The sequence below is a fragment of the Tyto alba genome, unplaced genomic scaffold (assembly GCF_018691265.1).
Source record: "Tyto alba isolate M040663 unplaced genomic scaffold, T.alba_DEE_v4.0 Super-Scaffold_16, whole genome shotgun sequence".
Lineage (NCBI taxonomy): Eukaryota > Metazoa > Chordata > Aves > Strigiformes > Tytonidae > Tyto > Tyto alba.
Genome location: NW_024881278.1, coordinates 22,913,670 through 22,931,111, shown reverse-complemented (window position 1 = coordinate 22,931,111; position 17,442 = coordinate 22,913,670). Strand labels below are relative to the sequence as shown.

General features: G+C 38.1%; 1 long non-coding RNA gene across 1 annotated transcript; it reads left to right on the top strand.

The window, feature by feature from the left end:
• The first annotated feature begins 9,203 nt into the window (after nucleotides 1-9,203).
• Nucleotides 9,204-16,287, top strand: LOC116960762. Its single transcript, XR_004406556.2, has 2 exons — nucleotides 9,204-9,316; nucleotides 12,779-16,287. It is a non-coding gene; the product is annotated as an uncharacterized LOC116960762 (long non-coding RNA).
• Nucleotides 16,288-17,442: the final 1,155 nt, after the last annotated feature.

Here is a 17,442-nt window from a genome sequence, read left to right as displayed (position 1 = left end):
ATACTGCCAGGTTGTCCCAGGACCTGATAGGTTCAGCTTCTACATATTTGTCCATGGGCCAGTGGTGATTGACTCTGGATCTCCCACACATCTGTTGGCTTCTTAAAGGAGTGCAGTAGGTATCTTCTTGCTTTGGAAGACTCAGGTGGGTAGCTCATGGCCAGAGGGTTGGCTACAGCTATGCAGGTAGTCCCCGGCTGCTTACGCAAAGTCACTATGTGTCCTGGTTCAGGCTGGAATAGAGTTCCTGTTTGTTTTAGTAGCTGGAGGAGCTGCAGCACAGAGACCCCAGGGGCTCCCCAGGTCCCAGTGCCCTCACCTGTGTGTGGGGGCGGGGGGAGCACAGCTGGAGGGCTGGGCCCCGATTGGCCAATAGTCCATGTCATGTGACATTGTGCTCACTATATAAAGGCAGGAGAGGGCTGAGAGAGGCTGCCACTTCTGGGAGTGTGGCTGTGGGGCCTTGGTGTTCGGGATCGCTGGCTGGGAGCAGGCGGGTGTCAGTCGGTCGGTCGGTCGGTGGGTGGTGAGCAGCTGTATTGTACATTACCTACTGATATTGCTGTCAGTGTATTATTCTGTTACTATTATTAAACTGGTTTTATCTCAACCCGCGAGTCTCCCTTTGCCCCTCTGATTCCTTCCCCATTCCCAAGTGGGGGGGGTGGGTGAGCGGCTGTGTGGCATTTAGCTGCTGAGTAGGCTCAAACCACAACACTGTGCTCAACTGTTTTTGTTTGTTTGTTTGTTTGGTTTGGTTTGGTTTGGTTTGTTTTTTTTGTTGTTGAACTCCAGTGATCTTGCTTTGGTCCATGCTTCAGTGTTCTGGTAATGACTGAAGCAGATAGGACCTGAATGATAACAGGCATCATCATCAACCCACAAACATGAGGTCTTCTGCTGCCTTGCTGGCTATCCTAATGGCCATGCAAGTATTTTATGCAGGAATGATTTCAAAGTGGTTTTTCCCTAGGCTGCACATCAATGGGAACAGTTCCACCAGAGAGCAAGCTTATCTGTCTACTTTTATCTAAGAACTCCAGGCTTAGACAGAAGGCTGCCAGGCTCCAGACAGCAAACTGGGCATGTGGCATCCTACAGTAAGTCAGTGGAAGATGCAAATCAAAATGAAAAAATAAGTATTCCAGTAAGGCAGAACATTTTTAGCATCAGATTGAACCTAGTGGCTCTTCAACCTGGAAGAAATGCTGCCAAATGATTTGTATACAGTAGTAATGCTTAGCAGCAAATTATTGAGCAGACAGATGGAGGCACAACAAATTCTTACAGTCTCAAGAAAACTTTCAAGTGCAGTATTCTGATTTGGGGAATTTTGTCCTCAGTGTCAGGAAAATAATTCCCCTAGATGGACTTGATTGTTTAAAAGCTCTGTGATTTTAATAAGGTTATTTTGGACAGCAGAACTTCAAAAGCTGAAATGATGTAAGGTGTTGGAATAAATGTGTATGCAGAGTTTGGTCTCTGTGGCTTTACAGAATTAGTCAGGCTTCCTTTATTTAAAAAAGGAACCACATTTTCCACGTTGTAAAAGCGACAGTCTTATAGTGAAAAGAAGAACTTGGTAATCCTCAGCTTGATGATAGGGGTTGGTGAGATGCAGAAATAAGTGCTCCTTGAACACACAGATCCAGATGCACATGCTGGTGTTAAAGGGTTCACAGCTCAGTGGAAATGGTACAGCGGCTAAAAGCTACCTGGCAGACAAGGTCAGCTCTGAGGCTATTGTGAGTTTTCTACTCAGTGGCCATAATACTCCTATTCTAAAACAACTTATTTAATTGTCACTACAAGTGATGAATGCACAGACGAAGCAGTTCTTTTATAGTTGGAATTGGCTGAGTTACTTTCATGTTTGGAACTGAACTATAGAAATGGTCAAATATATTTGAATGGTCTTGGCACATTTGATACTGTGTAACTACTGACAAAATGTAAATGATTACATGGTAACTAGAAAGATGCATGCCAGGTTAGTAGCGTAAGAATGCCTTGGCAAATTAGATTAATGACTGCATGGGACACACTCTGGTACAGATCCCATTAGTCAAATGATCATGTTTGATGAGTATGAGATGTGTCTAGAAGCTTGAGCAAACAGTCTGAACCAAGTGCTCATCCTGTTAAGAGAAGACTCCCAGAGTCATACCATCATGATCCATCTTTCTGTGTGTGTTCACATATCCTGTTTTCAGATCTCTGAAGATGCAATGATCAGTTAGGGAACTTGTAGTCAGTTGTGCAAAGTTACTTAGGGCAAATAGGTGTTTAGTGGAATTGCCAGAAGCTATCAGATACTTAATACTTCTGATTTAATGGTGATTTTGTGAAAATCCAACCTGGGGCTAGGTTCACCAAAGAACTTCTGTGTTCTAATGCATCTAATGAAATTTATCCAGAAAAGATATACTCTACTGCACTGAGGACCATGCCTGGGCACCTTGGGAGGGAATGCACAAAACTGCATGTACCAGTGAAGAAAATGCTAGCAGGAAGAAATTATTTGGATGAAAGATAGGATTTAGCTTACTTCACTTTTCTCTGCATTCAAGATGCAGTTCAGCCTTCCTTGTCCCAGGGTCCTCAGCCATGAACTTTGTTGAGTGATGCAGCTTGGCTTTGCATGACTAACAATCTTCTGTAGTTTCTCAATGTAAAAATATCTCCCCCAAACCCTTTAGCCAGTTTTAGGTCTTTCTTGAGCTCCTAAAATTGTCTCTTTTTCAGCAGCTTTTCAAAGTTCTAATTCTCAGCCCACTGCTCCTTTTCTCACATTGTCTTTACTCTCTCTAAAATAAATCTCTTCTTCCCTGACCCTACTGAACTGTCTTGTAGTGGTTACAGAGACACCAACCTCCCAATTCAGTGGGATTAACACTGATACTGATCTACAGTTTAATTTCTTTGCTGATTAGAAGTAGTCTTTCCAACTGTTGTCTCAATGATCAGCATAATTCTTTTTGCAGCTCTGATATTTTTCAGCTCTACACACTCTTACATTTTCTAACCTGATGAAAGGTCCACATAATTATCTAGTATAACCATTTATACAACATGATCCATGGAATTATACATAAAGAGAAGGGAAAACTTCAGTCTTGCTTATGGTCATTTATGGTCATGTGTTAAAGTACTATAACTGGTTTTAGATACTCTGTTTAAAAAAAGTTGGCTAAATCTTGAGCTATGTAAGAAAAGTGATGGTAGGCTTCAAAATAAGACCCATGATATGATGTTAAACTGAGAGAATTAATCACATGAATTGCAGGAAGTTTAAGGTGACCTCTTATTGTCCACAACAGAAAGTAAATGAAAAAGACACTATATTTGATTATTCTCATTAGTTAACAAGAAAGAAAGAAAGAAAGAAAGAAAGAAAGAAAGAAAGAAAGAAAGAAAGAAAGAAAGAAAGAAAGAAAGAAAGAAGGAAAGAAAGAAAGAAAGAAAGAAAGAAAGAAAGAAAGAAAGAAAGAAGAAGGAAAGAAAGAAAGAAAGAAAGAAAGAAAGAAAGAAAGAAAGAAAGAAAGAAAGAAAGAAAGAAAGAAAGAAAGAAAGAAAGAAAGAAAGAAAGAAAGAAAGAAAGAAAGAAAGAAAGAAAGAAAGAAAGAAAGAAAGAAAGAAAGAAAGAAAGAAAGAAAGAAAGAAAGAAAGAAAGAAAGAAAGAAAGAAAGAAAGAAAGAAAGAAAGAAAGAAAGAAAGAAAGAAGGAAAGAAAGAAAGAAAGAAAGAAAGAAAGAAAGAAAGAAAGAAAGAAGGAAAGAAAGAAAGAAAGAAGGAAAGAAAGAAAGAAAGAAAGAAAGAAGGAAAGAAGGAAAGAAAGAAAGAAAGAAGGAAAGAAAGAAAGAAGGAAAGAAAGAAAGAAAGAAAGAAAGAAGGAAAGAAAGAAAGAAGGAAAGAAAGAAAGAAGGAAAGAAAGAAAGAAGGAAAGAAAGAAAGAAAGAAGGAAAGAAAGAAAGAAAGAAAGAAAGAAAGAAAGAAAGAAGGAAAGAAAGAAAGAAAGAAGGAAAGAAAGAAAGAAAGAAAGAAAGAAAGAAAGAAAGAAGGAAAGAAAGAAAGAAAGAAGGAAAGAAAGAAAGAAAGAAGGAAAGAAAGAAAGAAAGAAAGAAAGAAAGAAAGAAAGAAAGAAAGAAAGGAAAGAAAGAAAGAAAGAAGAAGAAAGAAAGAAAGAAAGAAAGAAAGAAAGAAAGAAGAAAGAAAGAAAGAAAGAAAGAAAGAAAGAAAGAAGAAAGAAAGAAAGAAAGAAAGAAAGAAAGAAAGAAAGAAAGAAAGAAAGAAAGAAAGAAAGAAAGAAAGAAAGAAAGAAAGAAAGAAAGAAAGAAAGAAAGAAAGAAAGAAAGAAAGAAAGAAAGAAAGAAAGAAAGAAAGAAAGAAAGAAAGAAAGAAAGAAGAAAGAAAGAAAGAAAGAAAGAAAGAAAGAAAGAAAGAAAGAAAGAAAGAAAGAAAGAAAGAAAGAAAGAAAGAAAGAAAGAAAGAAAGAAAGAAAGAAAGAAAGAAAGAAAGAAAGAAAGAAAGAAAGAAAGAAAGAAAGAAAGAAAGAAAGAAAGAAAGAAAGAAAGAAAGAAAGAAAGAAAGAAAGAAAGAAAGAAAGAAAGAAAGAAAGAAAGAAAGAAAGAAAGAAAGAAAGAAAGAAAGAAAGAAAGAAAGAAAGAAAGAAAGAAAGAAAGAAAGAAAGAAAGAAAGAAAGAAAGAAAGAAAGAAAGAAAGAAAGAAAGAAAGAAAGAAAGAAAGAAAGAAAGAAAGAAAGAAAGAAAGAAAGAAAGAAAGAAAGAAAGAAAGAAAGAAAGAAAGAAAGAAAGAAAGAAAGAAAGAAAGAAAGAAAGAAAGAAAGAAAGAAAGAAAGAAAGAAAGAAAGAAAGAAAGAAAGAAAGAAAGAAAGAAAGAAAGAAAGAAAGAAAGAAAGAAAGAAAGAAAGAAAGAAAGAAAGAAAGAAAGAAAGAAAGAAAGAAAGAAAGAAAGAAAGAAAGAAAGAAAGAAAGAAAGAAAGAAAGAAAGAAAGAAAGAAAGAAAGAAAGAAAGAAAGAAAGAAAGAAAGAAAGAAAGAAAGAAAGAAAGAAAGAAAGAAAGAAAGAAAGAAAGAAAGAAAGAAAGAAAGAAAGAAAGAAAGAAAGAAAGAAAGAAAGAAAGAAAGAAAGAAAGAAAGAAAGAAAGAAAGAAAGAAAGAAAGAAAGAAAGAAAGAAAGAAAGAAAGAAAGAAAGAAAGAAAGAAAGAAAGAAAGAAAGAAAGAAAGAAAGAAAGAAAGAAAGAAAGAAAGAAAGAAAGAAAGAAAGAAAGAAAGAAAGAAAGAAAGAAAGAAAGAAAAGTGGCTCTAAGCACTGTGAGGGGAAAATTGGGATTATATATTAGGAAAAAGTTTATAAACACAAAGACTCATAGCCAAGGAAACCAGCTGCCAAACGAAGCTTTGGAATCAGCACCACTGAAGATATTCAGGGCTCGGCTCAACGTCCATCTATCAAAAAAGGATAAAGAAATCAGTCCAGCCACAATGAAGGGATAATCCAACAGAGTTTCCTGCCAAATTTCTACCCCAAATAGTGTATGATTTAGTTGGAATGGAAAAGGAAAGCACTTTGGCTTGCTAGATCTTTCACTGATATAATCTTAAAAGGACAAATTCTTCTCTTTTTTAAAAAAAATTTTCCTGAAATTAAAAAAATTAAGTATCTATTTAGAATAAAAGAAATAACTTAGAATGAAAAATTGTTTCACAACATCTTTTCTTAGCAATTTTCTGGACGTTGACAGATCACTCATACCAAGCCTGAGGAAAAAACATCAGGAATATATTTATTTTTTGCATGCTTAATTGGAGGTATGAATGGTGGTAAGACTGGAGGGTTAGGATGGTTATAATGGTGTGATTAGCTTTTTACCTCTATGTCACAACTTCAAATACAGCCCAGGAGGGATATTTCTGATTCATTACTTCTGAGTTACTGTTCAGATGAGTGGTGATGACCTAGTTCTAGAGGGTAGGTAGGTAACATATAGTACAGTGTTCAAGACTGAATTGAGCTGGCAGGCTAAGACTACTGGTCATCAAGAATTGGGATTCAGATGTTTCAGGGTATCTAGACTTTTAACATTCAAGTAGTTGTCTACTACAGCTTTGAGGAGTTTGAAAGCACTCACCTTGAGCTGAAGTAAGTGGAGTTAAGGTACTAAAGCTCTTTACAGAAAGGTATAGAAAGTATACATTTATCTGGAAGTATACATTTATCTAGAACATTGAACATCTCTAAAATTACAGACTAGCACCCTCAACAAATTTTCAATGAAACTCTGATTCACCACTTTTAAATGCAGCCTCAGTAAGCCTCTGCTTTCCCCATTGTTTATACCAGGACATACTGTAAAAGAGAAGATGGATGACAGTTAGCTTACAAGTACGCTGCTGCAAGTGTAGTCTCCTTTCACGGCAATGTCTTTCAAAGCATCAGTCATATCAGCGATAGCAGGCTAGCACAGAGATGAAACAGATAATACAGTTTTAAAGAGGTTATTTCAGAAATAGAATTAACCTTAAGTAACAAATGAATCTTCAGAATAATTGAGTGAGTACTGATTTTCTGCAGAAATGTAACACACAGAATCTAATAGTTGCAAACACAGTACAGTCCATACCTTTCATTCCTTAATTTATACTGTAAAAATTAATGCTAGTTTCTAGGAAATGCTGTAGAGTAGATCAAGGCTAATTTTTTGCAAAAGTAAGTCTGCCACGTTGTCATTCTGCATTATGAAAATGTGTCACATAATGGAAGGGAAGTATGAATATCTGCTATCTGATGTATACAATTGAAAAGAGAAAACACAGAGTGAAATCATCAAGCCACATTAGCCAAAGTGAACAGATAAGAAAGGGTATAACACTGGAATTGTAAACAATCTAGTAGAGATTACATCTCTATGTGGAACGGTGCATGCTTTTTAGATGTGAAAAAGAAAATGTTAAAAGTACAAAATAAAAAAATCTAGAGCACTGTTTGACACAGAAAATGTTCAAAATGCTGTATAGATGGAGCAATAATCATTATATGTATGAAAAAAAATGCTATTTTCTGTGTCAGTTGAAGCTGGTCTGCAAAAGATACAACTCATAAGCAAGGAAATTAACTGCTGCTGGACTCTGACAGGGCTCATGTATGTATGTGCATCCTCTGCCCTCACACCCAGCTTCTTGCCACAACTCTGATGGTGCCATTGACCATGACACAGCCCTCACTGCTGCTCCACCAACCTGGCCTGGTATCCAGCACACCCACCTCAACCACCACTGGAAACCGGTCACGCATGTGCTGCTCATTACCTCTATCTTCCCTTCTGAATGTTTCTGTGAAACCACATGTGCTCAGGTTTGTAAATATGGACATAAGAAAAAATGCAAGAAAGCCTCACCATTGGAAGATCTTGCCTTTGGATGTGGCAGAATGTCTATTTTCCTCATTCCTTCCCCCTCTGACATTGAGAGACAAACCACAATGACAGGAAGAGTACACCATTTCCTCTTGAAGAAGCTTGTTACTGATGTTGGTAGCTCACATTTACCCAGATTTGTCTCTTTCAGTTTTGACATACTTTCAGCTGCACAAAATATGAGACTTACCTGTACATTTTAAGTCACTTAAATAGGACATTTTGGTAGAGGAAACAGTCAAATTATGTTACCACATAATGAGAACATTTATAGTTGACCATTCAGGCAGTGCTGCTGGCTGCTGAGCTAGCTCTTAGTAAGAATGTGCAAGTTGTGCTATTTTTACTGCTACTTGTCTAGCACTGGACTTGTTTGGAATAATTAATTTATTCTTGCATATACAAGTATATATCTAACAACAGAATTTAGAGGAATTTTCTGAAGCTAATAAAATTCTCACAAGATTTCCATTGAGGGAGAGGAAAAAAAACATGGTGAAAGCAGCTTTGAATGAACTTTAGAAAAAAGGTCCAAATAGATTTGACATTCCCCTCAAAATACTCACGTTTTTGCCTATAGGAAGCACACTTCATTACCCTTGTCATGCCACTTCATAACTTCTTGTTAACTTTTTATATTTTACCCACTCATCTAGTTCAGTGGGTTTTATTCCCTGGTTTTCAGCCACTACCCCTTCCCAGTTTTCACTCATTCCAGCTTGTACACAGACACCATCTGGCTTTACCCCTGGGGTGTCCTAGACAAGGGCAATCTAGCTAGCCTTGTGAAATCCAAACCCCAGGCAAAACAAAAACTGTACAAAACCTCCACAAGACAGGCTTTTTCACTTCTGTGTGAGGGGCATCTGCATTACCTATAGCAACTGTCAGAACAGAAATCACACCTTGAGCAGTGTTATCTTCTCAACCAACATACTCTTTTCCCCAAACTTTTCCTTTCAATTTACTGGAATTACTACAAGCCTGCTCTGGTCAAGAGAAAGTTTGACCAGTGTGTGTGTGTAATTACAGAGCTTCAGAGTAGAACATCATGTAAGAAACTGTCTATAAAAATTCTTGGAATAAAGTAGATTGAGAACAGATTTACTAAAGAAATTAGGAAGTCATTCCAGTGTTCTTTTCTGTTCTAAATAACATAGTGCAAATAAATCTCTGAGGCAAGATTCTGGACAAAGACATTCCTTTGAAAAGAGACCACAGGATTCCTGATCTTCTTAATGGAGAAAACAGAAAGAATTAGTCTCAGTCTGGGACTCTCAAAATGCTGATCCTTTTGAACAATGTAGACAACTACAGAATATTGTCCAATGTATTCATTCTTGAGCAGACATAAACCAAATTTCTGTGTGCTCTGACTGTCTCACAGGAGCTGGGGAAAAAAAAAACAAAACAAAACAAACCAAACCAAACAACAAACCCTCCCTTTCTTTTCTATGTTTGCTAGTTTCCAAAGTATCTAAAGGAATGTATTTGGGCAAAGCATTTTGAGCTGTATATCTGATTTTCCCTGAGAAATTATGATCTAGTTGTGCAGTTCAGTGGTTTGGAGCCAGATATTTTATTTCAGGCTTTGGGAATCTAAAGTCAGTAGGGAAGTGCATGTCTATATAGGTGCAATTCCCTACTGCTGGCCACAGAATGAGGACTGAGGTGAGTTCTCCATAACACCACAGCCATCCTAACTCTAAAGCCTTGATTTTTATTTCTCATAGTTTGTTGTATTTTGTTGTCTCTACTGACTTAACAGTTACTTCTGTATGTCTTCACAAGAAGAATGTGTATCACAGTCCTGCTCTGATAGCATAAGCTCCGTGAAATGAAGATGATGATCAAGTTTTCTACTATTGTACACCATGGAAAGGTAAAAACATAATCAGTAGTTGTCTCTGCTTGGCAGTTACACTATTGGAAAGGAGGGTGTGTGTGAAAATAGTTGGGGACCAGTGATACAGATAATAACTTTCAACCTTGTTAAATGCCCTGTGAAAAGCAGTATATATTGCTGTGTGCTCTTAATATGACTGAGGTTGTATGACATTTAGATGATAAAAGATGGTCATGTATGAAGTAGGTGATATATCAGATGTGCTATCTTTGTTTTACAGTGTTCCTCACTGAAAACCACAATTTCAGTTTGGTTTAAAGAGTATGAATTAGTAGGTTTACATTTTGAAGTGATCAGAAGAGTAGAAATAGACTGGCTAATGTTAGCAGGGAGCAGTGTCTGATATTAATTAGATAGTTAGAATTTTGCAGAATAGAACTGGGTGTTTGTTGCTTTTTGAGCTTTCCACTGAAATGGTGGCCTTTTCAGTCAGCATTGTACAGAGAAAAGTCTTGCTGGTAGAAATTCTTGTGTCAGTTAACAAATTCAGTTATTTATCAACAGTCTTAGAAGGCTGACTTTTAAAGTATGTGAGATGTAAATTGGCAATCTCTGGTTTTAATCACAATGGATGCACAGGTTCCTTTTGAGTCCTAATGAAGAAGTTTGGAGACCACAGCATGTTTGAATTAATTTTGATGTTTATTTTGCACATTTACAAGGTATCTATGATGTGGCTAATAACAATAGCAGGTGTTGTCTGTTTCTCTCAGCATGTGTCATGAAAGTAGTGTGGTCACACAACTATGCATTATTTACATGGTGTCAACATGTCAGCAAGTGGGATGGCAGAGAGCCAGATTAAGTCACTTCTGATTTTAAATACAGGACACTGAATAATAATGCTGTGTCACACTTGAGGACACTGGAATCTGGCAAATCAGCAGTAGCTCAATGTGTCAGGCTAATTTGAATGGCTTCTCCCCTCCCTGCTGAGAATGATGAAGGAATTAAGAGTCAAGGAAACTGTATAATGTTGTCTCCCCCACCTGAAGCAAAAGATTGTACCCAGTAAAGAGACACTCTTTGATTACTTAATATTAAGATGCATGAGTCTCTGCCCTCATGCAGGAGTGTCTACTCCTGAGAATGGGCAAACACCCTATGGTGCATCTGTCTGCCATTTATCTTTGATGTCTTGGTAAGTCTTGGTAAATCTGTTTGGTATGATCACTTTCTTTCGTAGCTTTTTGCAGAAGCTAGCACAACAGGTCCACAGTCTCAAATGGTAAGTATACTTGTAAGAGGCAAACACATTATTTAGAATGGGTGTTTTAAGGGTTTGAGGTATCCCAAGAAAATCTAGAAGTGCTGTTCTCAGCCATTGCTGCTTCTGTACCAGCTCTGATTTCTGTATCACCCCTAGAGCTGGTTCACTTTGCCAGCAGGTAGACAACTAACTCAGCAAAATAATAATATGAATAGTTTTATTTTGGTTTAGTAATTCAGTGGGGTTCATCAAGGAGCCATGTGAAAATCAGGGAAAGCGGAAGGGAAGAGATGGGCCTGCATGCCATGGAAGGAAGGATGAAGGGAGAAGTAGAAGAAGCAGGACTGTTAGATGAATTCAGCCATATTGTGAAACCTCACTCTAGAATGGTTAATGCACAGGGAGGGAGCTGTTAGAAGGTTAAAAGAAGAATCCAAAATACTGGTATTCATTTTACCTTGTCATCATAAGACCCCTTTTATGAAACTAGAGCTATGTATGATCATAAATACATTTAGTTTTTTTAAATTTTATTTTATTTTTTTATTTTAAAGGATAATGCAACCATTGGCATCTGTGCACAGTTCTTTCAAGTTAAATGCTTAGTTCAACATTCCACTTCCATTTCCTGGTAGAAAATGTTTTATATGAAAGCAACTTTAACCTTTCAGAAGGGTTCATTTACTGTTACGTTTGGTATCAGCTTTCCAAAAAAATGCAGTCTGCATTTGGCATATTATAGGTTCTGGTTTGAATATTGGTTTAGAAAAAAAAAAAAAAAAGAGTCATATGCCATAAGTCAGAAATAAAATATTGCACCAGAGTTCCCTCTATACATGAATTCACCCCGTGAGCGAGTGGTTTAAAGTAAATTTGATCACTTAAAGCCATGACTTTGGCTCAATCTATCTATGAACCAGCTGGTAACAAATAACACATTCAACTCTCGGTCACAGGAAACTGTTAGGTTGCCTTTTTATAGACAACTACAGCCCTACAGCTCCTGAAGCACAAAGGAATATCATACGGACTTGGAAAGTGTTGAACACCTACCATATGCACATAAAGAAGGGTAATAAAGATGAAAGGCCTGAACTGAGCTTTAATTCCTATTTTTCTGCTTTTGATTTATCATCTGCTTCTGCATTGTTGCAATTTTATTTGGCCTAAAATTAGGTGGAAGATGCTTGAATTTCTTAGTTTGATTAAATCAGTCAAATTTAGGCTTCCCTCTCTGTCAGTGTAACAGATGATAAACGTAAAACTTTAAAGTGCTTTCTTGTGTTCAGCATTGTTGTGTGTTCATTTCTGAAGTGTTGGCTGCTGTAATAATCCACTGCAGCACGCAGTTCTTGGCTTTGTGTCACTGTTATGGAGGCGCTGCAGTAATGGTGAGATGGGAACTGAACTGGTAGAGCTGTATCAAGGTGGCTCTGAACTAGACCTAGGTCTGACTTGGTTGGGCACAGGATCATAAAATCATGGTTGAGCTGCTTTTGGGACCTTAACAGCTTTTCTGAATAATGCTCCAGGGCTACCTCAGCTGTCAGGTTTGCTCTGGAGTCTCTGCACTGTGGTTCATTACCATGTATGGATGTATTCTGGGAATTAACCTCCACAGGACTTCTGCCATCAATAAGCACCTCTTACAGAAAAAAGGGCCTTCAGACAGGCCTGGCCATGAGTGAGACAATAAAGACTAATCCTCTGTGCTGCTGAGCCTGAGCTTCTAATAAAGGACTCAGAACTTGTAAGGGTAAAGCTTCAAAGTAAGTACAGACTTACAGAGGGAGGGCAGATAAGAGGGTTGTAGCCCACCCATTAAGACCACCTGGTCTTAATATATGGTAGTAGTCAGCTTTTGTGCGACACACTCTTTCCATATCCTAACCCTGTTCCAGGGAGTGAGATTTCCAAGAATTCTACTTGCGATGTACTTGTCAAAGTTGGGTACACTTACAGGGGCCAAGTCTGACAGTCATACAGAATAATTTTATCACCCCTTGAACTGTGGCAGCTAAATATGGCAGTGATGGTGAAGCAGAACCTTAGTAAAATAATGTTTATGATATTTAATATCACTAATCTTTTCTGATGATGAATGCATGCCTGATGCTTTGAAGATGGAAAGATCTGCAAAAATGCAAACTATTATTTTATCTGGAAATGTGTTTTGTGGCATCCCAAAGAGTATTCACATTTCTTATTCCTTTTTTGTGCATGTGCAGGAGTTCTCATGAATTTTCAGCAATGAATCCGTATGGGAATAATTTCATTGTGAGAAGGCGGCTTCCATTCTATCATGAAAAAGGCTGCATGGAAATCACGGAAAGCTACAGAAGAAAGTATCAGTCATTGTTTGAAAGCATTGTGGCCTATGGAGATGGAAACCAGAATGCGGATTTGCCTCCAAATTTTATAAGCTTCTAGAAACCCAAATGATGAGAAACAAATGTGAAAAGTTCACAAAAGTAGTGGTTGCTTAAAAAAAATATTTCCTAAAGCCCTATTGCTTTTATGATGAACAGACCTGGTGAGAAGGATATTAATTATCTCAAATATCATAATTTAAACAGGTAGAGCTATTCCCAGTGTTTTTTGGTTGTCACCTAGATTAGTGTTACACTCCTTGGTTGCTAACAATGGAGTTATCAGCCACTGGAACAAATTATTAAGAGGAACAGTGAGCTTACATTTATTGAAGTCTGCAAACCGAGAGTGGATGGCATGCTTTAGCAAACAGTGGAGACACAGCTGGGTGAAATTACATGGCTGTACTAAAGAGAAGGGAACATGAGATATTCTATGTGGTCCTTTCTAGCCTTAAAACCTATAGGTCTATAATTTTACAAATACCATTACAAAGAACTCCTTAGACGTAGTGATGATCATAGCACAAATCTGAATCCATCCCCTAATTTTGGGGTAGATATCATTCCAAAGATTTTAGATAATTACAGATGGTAGTACTGTTTCTGCATGTTTCTGTCACAAGTCATATTACTAGCATAATTTTACAATATTGGAAATCCCTTTTTGAGGACTATAGAGACCCTTCCTCTACCCCAAAGAGCTCAGTGTACTTCAGTTCATGAAAGAGTGTATAAACAAGTATTCATGCTGCTGCTTTCCTACATGATGTATTTCAGTCATTAAAATCTGAAGTAAGCAAGCTAGATTCACTCAGTGAAATGAAAGAAAATCTATGAAGGAAATTTTAAGATATTTCTAACTATTCCAGACCATTTCTAAGCTAAACTTTAGTTTATTCCCCCTTGTAGGGTTATCTGGCACACTGCTTAAAAGGAGTTTTCCCCTCCATGCCCCCTCCCCTCCTCTCCAATTGAAGTTCTCCAGTTGTAAACAGCTAAAACATTTTTTTCCCCAGATTTCCAGAGCCTTGGGCCTTTGGGCACTGGAGAAACTTAAATCTAGTGGGACAGTTGGAAGTTTGGGAAAGCTGTACCTGGCTGAACAGCTGAACATGAAAAGAAATAGTTCTTCAGTGTTGAGACGTATTTTTCTTGCTATAAAGACAGAACAAATTAAGTGACTACACTTCTTGGAAGAAAGGCGTTGCCATTTCATGATGGCTCTCAAACATCATCTTTATAGCTCCACTGAACTGTTTCTCTGATAAAAAAACCTGTAGCCTACACTACAAAGGGCTTTGTGTATATGTATAGCATATACTGTTATCAGCAATCACCACAATGGTCGCAAAATGTATTCCTTCAGTACGGTTAAACTGTCTCATTAATCATAAGACAAAATTGCTCCTGTGCCAGTATGTCTTCTACCCACAGAGGTGGGTTTGGCAGCATTGCTAGGACAACATAGTTGAGATGTCCTAACTAACACTAGAAGATCTGAAAAAACATCATGGTGTAATTTTTCGACTATTTCACTGAAAGCTGATAATTTTGTGTGCAGGATGGATATGCATAATTCTGGAGGCAGGTTTTTAGTTTTTAGATTATAGTCACCCTTGGTTTTGTGACTGTTTAAAACTCTCTTTGTGGCTCACTTCTTCTATATATGTACATTGTGCCTAAATAAATATCTCAACCGTCCCTCAGCTGGAGGGCTGTCTGCAAGACATGCATTAACCAAACACAGTGTGTCACTCAGATACAATGAAGGGAACACAATATGAGAGCCCAGAGGAAATTTGATAGCTTGATGCAGGCATTCAGATTGCTTTATCAAGCCGTCTTTTCTGGTCTTAAGTTTCATAAATTTATATCTTGTGCTGATTCAGATAAGTTCAACATTCTCTTGCAACCGTGTTTTGTGCTCCTGTGAAAAGATGATTGAAAAAACTGGGTGCTGACAAAGAGGAGTGGCCTCTGACTGCTCTCAAGCTTTTCAAATATATTATCCTTTTAGAAAAACCAAACCAGCAACCCCGTTCAACAACCCACTTTGTTGTAACAGTTTCAGCATCAACAGAGACTAATCTGTTTGCCATGCAAATGTCATATTTAAATCTAGGTGTGTGTGTGTTTAATACTTTGATTTAATGAAACTACAAGAACAATTCTGAGTTGATTTGGCTGAAGGAACTCCTTAGTTTCAGTTCGCTAAAGACTATTTATGTAGCTCTCTTATAAGAAGTATAATAATAAAAATAAAAAAGGGGGAGGGGAATAAGAAGTTGCTAAGCATTTGAAATGTTGGAGGTCTAGACTATGTTTCCATTAATCAAAGTTGTTCTCAAAAGTAATTTTTGAGCCACACTGCAAGGAAATTGGGAAGACCTTGAACTGGTAATGTTCCGTTTGTTGTGTGGGTATACAGAAAACAGTTTTCTTTTCCCACAGGGATTCTTTTGATTTTGAAATTTCAAGCCTGGCGTGGGGCTTAGTGAATATATGAGCGACTTAAGAAACAAGCAAGCATATTTCATTTTAATGCTGACTTTTTTTTTTTTTTTTTGTTTTTAACCTTTTAATATAAACTAAATTAAGTTTCAACAGGAGAAGATGCTTTTAACCGCAAAACCCAGACTTTTTGTTTTAAAAATGTTGAAATGGCCCATTTATAGAATTTCAAAACCTGTTTTTCCCATTTTTTTGAGGACAGGAAGCTCTTCTGGGAATAATTTCAGTTTTGATGAATTGTCAGTTGTGACCATCTCCCTTCTTCTCTATGAAAGCCCTGTTCTCACTCCCAACTCTAAACCCAGGCTTCCAATACTTTCCAGAAATCCAAGGTATGATTGCCTTAGTTATCTTACTCATGCATTAGAGAGAGACATAGGTTTTGGGCAGCTATTTTTATCCATTGGTGCAATAAGACAACAGTGAGAGAGTTGTCATGGTCTTAATTTGAATTCTTCTTCCTCTACAAGTACCTGACATCGTAGTAGTTTTGTGTTTTGTGTTTCAATGTTTCACATACATACTGTTTGATGACAATTACTGGTTCAAAATTTGTAAACAAGTAGACATGAGTTACACATATGCTGGAAATTAATTTCATTAATACACTGAGTGTTTTATTCCATTACATCTGTCATGAAGGATTACTTTCCTATAACTAATGACCACGGATGTGTTGATGGGACAAAATCTGAAGCCTTCAGTGAAGGATTATTAATGAACCCTGCTTTAAGAAGTCTGGATGGATCTTACACCTGGAAATGAACACTGGATTTATTTTTTTTTAATTTACTTTTGATGCCAATATTTGTATATATTTTTATTACCCTGGAAATAAATTCCTTTCATGATTTAACTGAATGGACCATCTATTCTGCTAGGAAGAAACTAAGGCACCAATTGCGCTGCAGCCAGGGGAGCTGCTCTGAAGGCTAGAGATGGAGGAGGCCTCAGTGGTGGAACAGGAACACCAAGGGCTGGGTAAGGTCTGTACAAAAACTGCCAAATTCCAGTGAAAATCCTTATCTTTCTTTCTTGTGTGAGAAGAGAAATCCAAGTTGAGGTGTTCAGACCCCTGAAAAGAGGAGTTATTTCATGGGTACTGAATAAATAAGTTATCAAATAAGTAAGAAGGGGTTTCTTCTTGGCTGGAACCAAAAAGGCTTTGCACTCAACAGGATTTCCTCTTCCCCTCTCCAACCCAGCACTACTGTATAATGTCTACCAGTTAGTAAATGTATATTAACTCATAGGTGAACTGACGTTTTTAATAGCTTTAATAGCTGCTGTTTGGTAATATTTTAATGTGTTTTATGCATAAAATTGCATAATTTATTCAGCTGAACTTCCATAGGCATCATTAATGAGCACAGCTTTAGAGTGTCAGGGGCCTGGGGGCACTAACAGTGGCCAGTGTCCCTGCCTGGCTCTTGGGACTCCCCACCCTGCCTGCAGCCCAGGGCCCCATGTCAGCCCCAGGGCGGTCAGCCCCGGCCCCAGCAACACCACGGCAGGGCCGGGCTCCAGCTTCACCTGCAGGCACACAGCCCAGCCTGGCCTTGGCCAGTGCTGGCCCCCAGGGAGCTGTCCCAGTGCCCCCCGGCTGCCTGCTCCGGGCTGGGACGGTGGGACGGGCGCTGGGTGCCAGGCACTGTCCTGCCCTGATGGGCCCCCGGAGAGCCCTCCAGCACTACTGGTGCCCTGCTCCAGGGAGCCGCTGTCCCGCATGGCACCCAGACGTACAGTAGTGGTGAGCCCTTACCACCCACTGTGCATAGAGATACCGTCATTGTGTCCAGATACATCAGACACAACCTATTCTAACCTCATATTCCTGTGAGGCAGCGTTGACCTCCAGAAGGAGAAGACTCCTCATGGTTGAGGTGCTGTCCTTTCTCAGGAATGAACCATGCTTTTGATGAAAGCAGGTATTGGAAACTGCTTTTTATCTTACCTTTGTTGTAGTGTATTCCCTTGGAGTACATGGCTCTGGCATGTATGACAAAAAC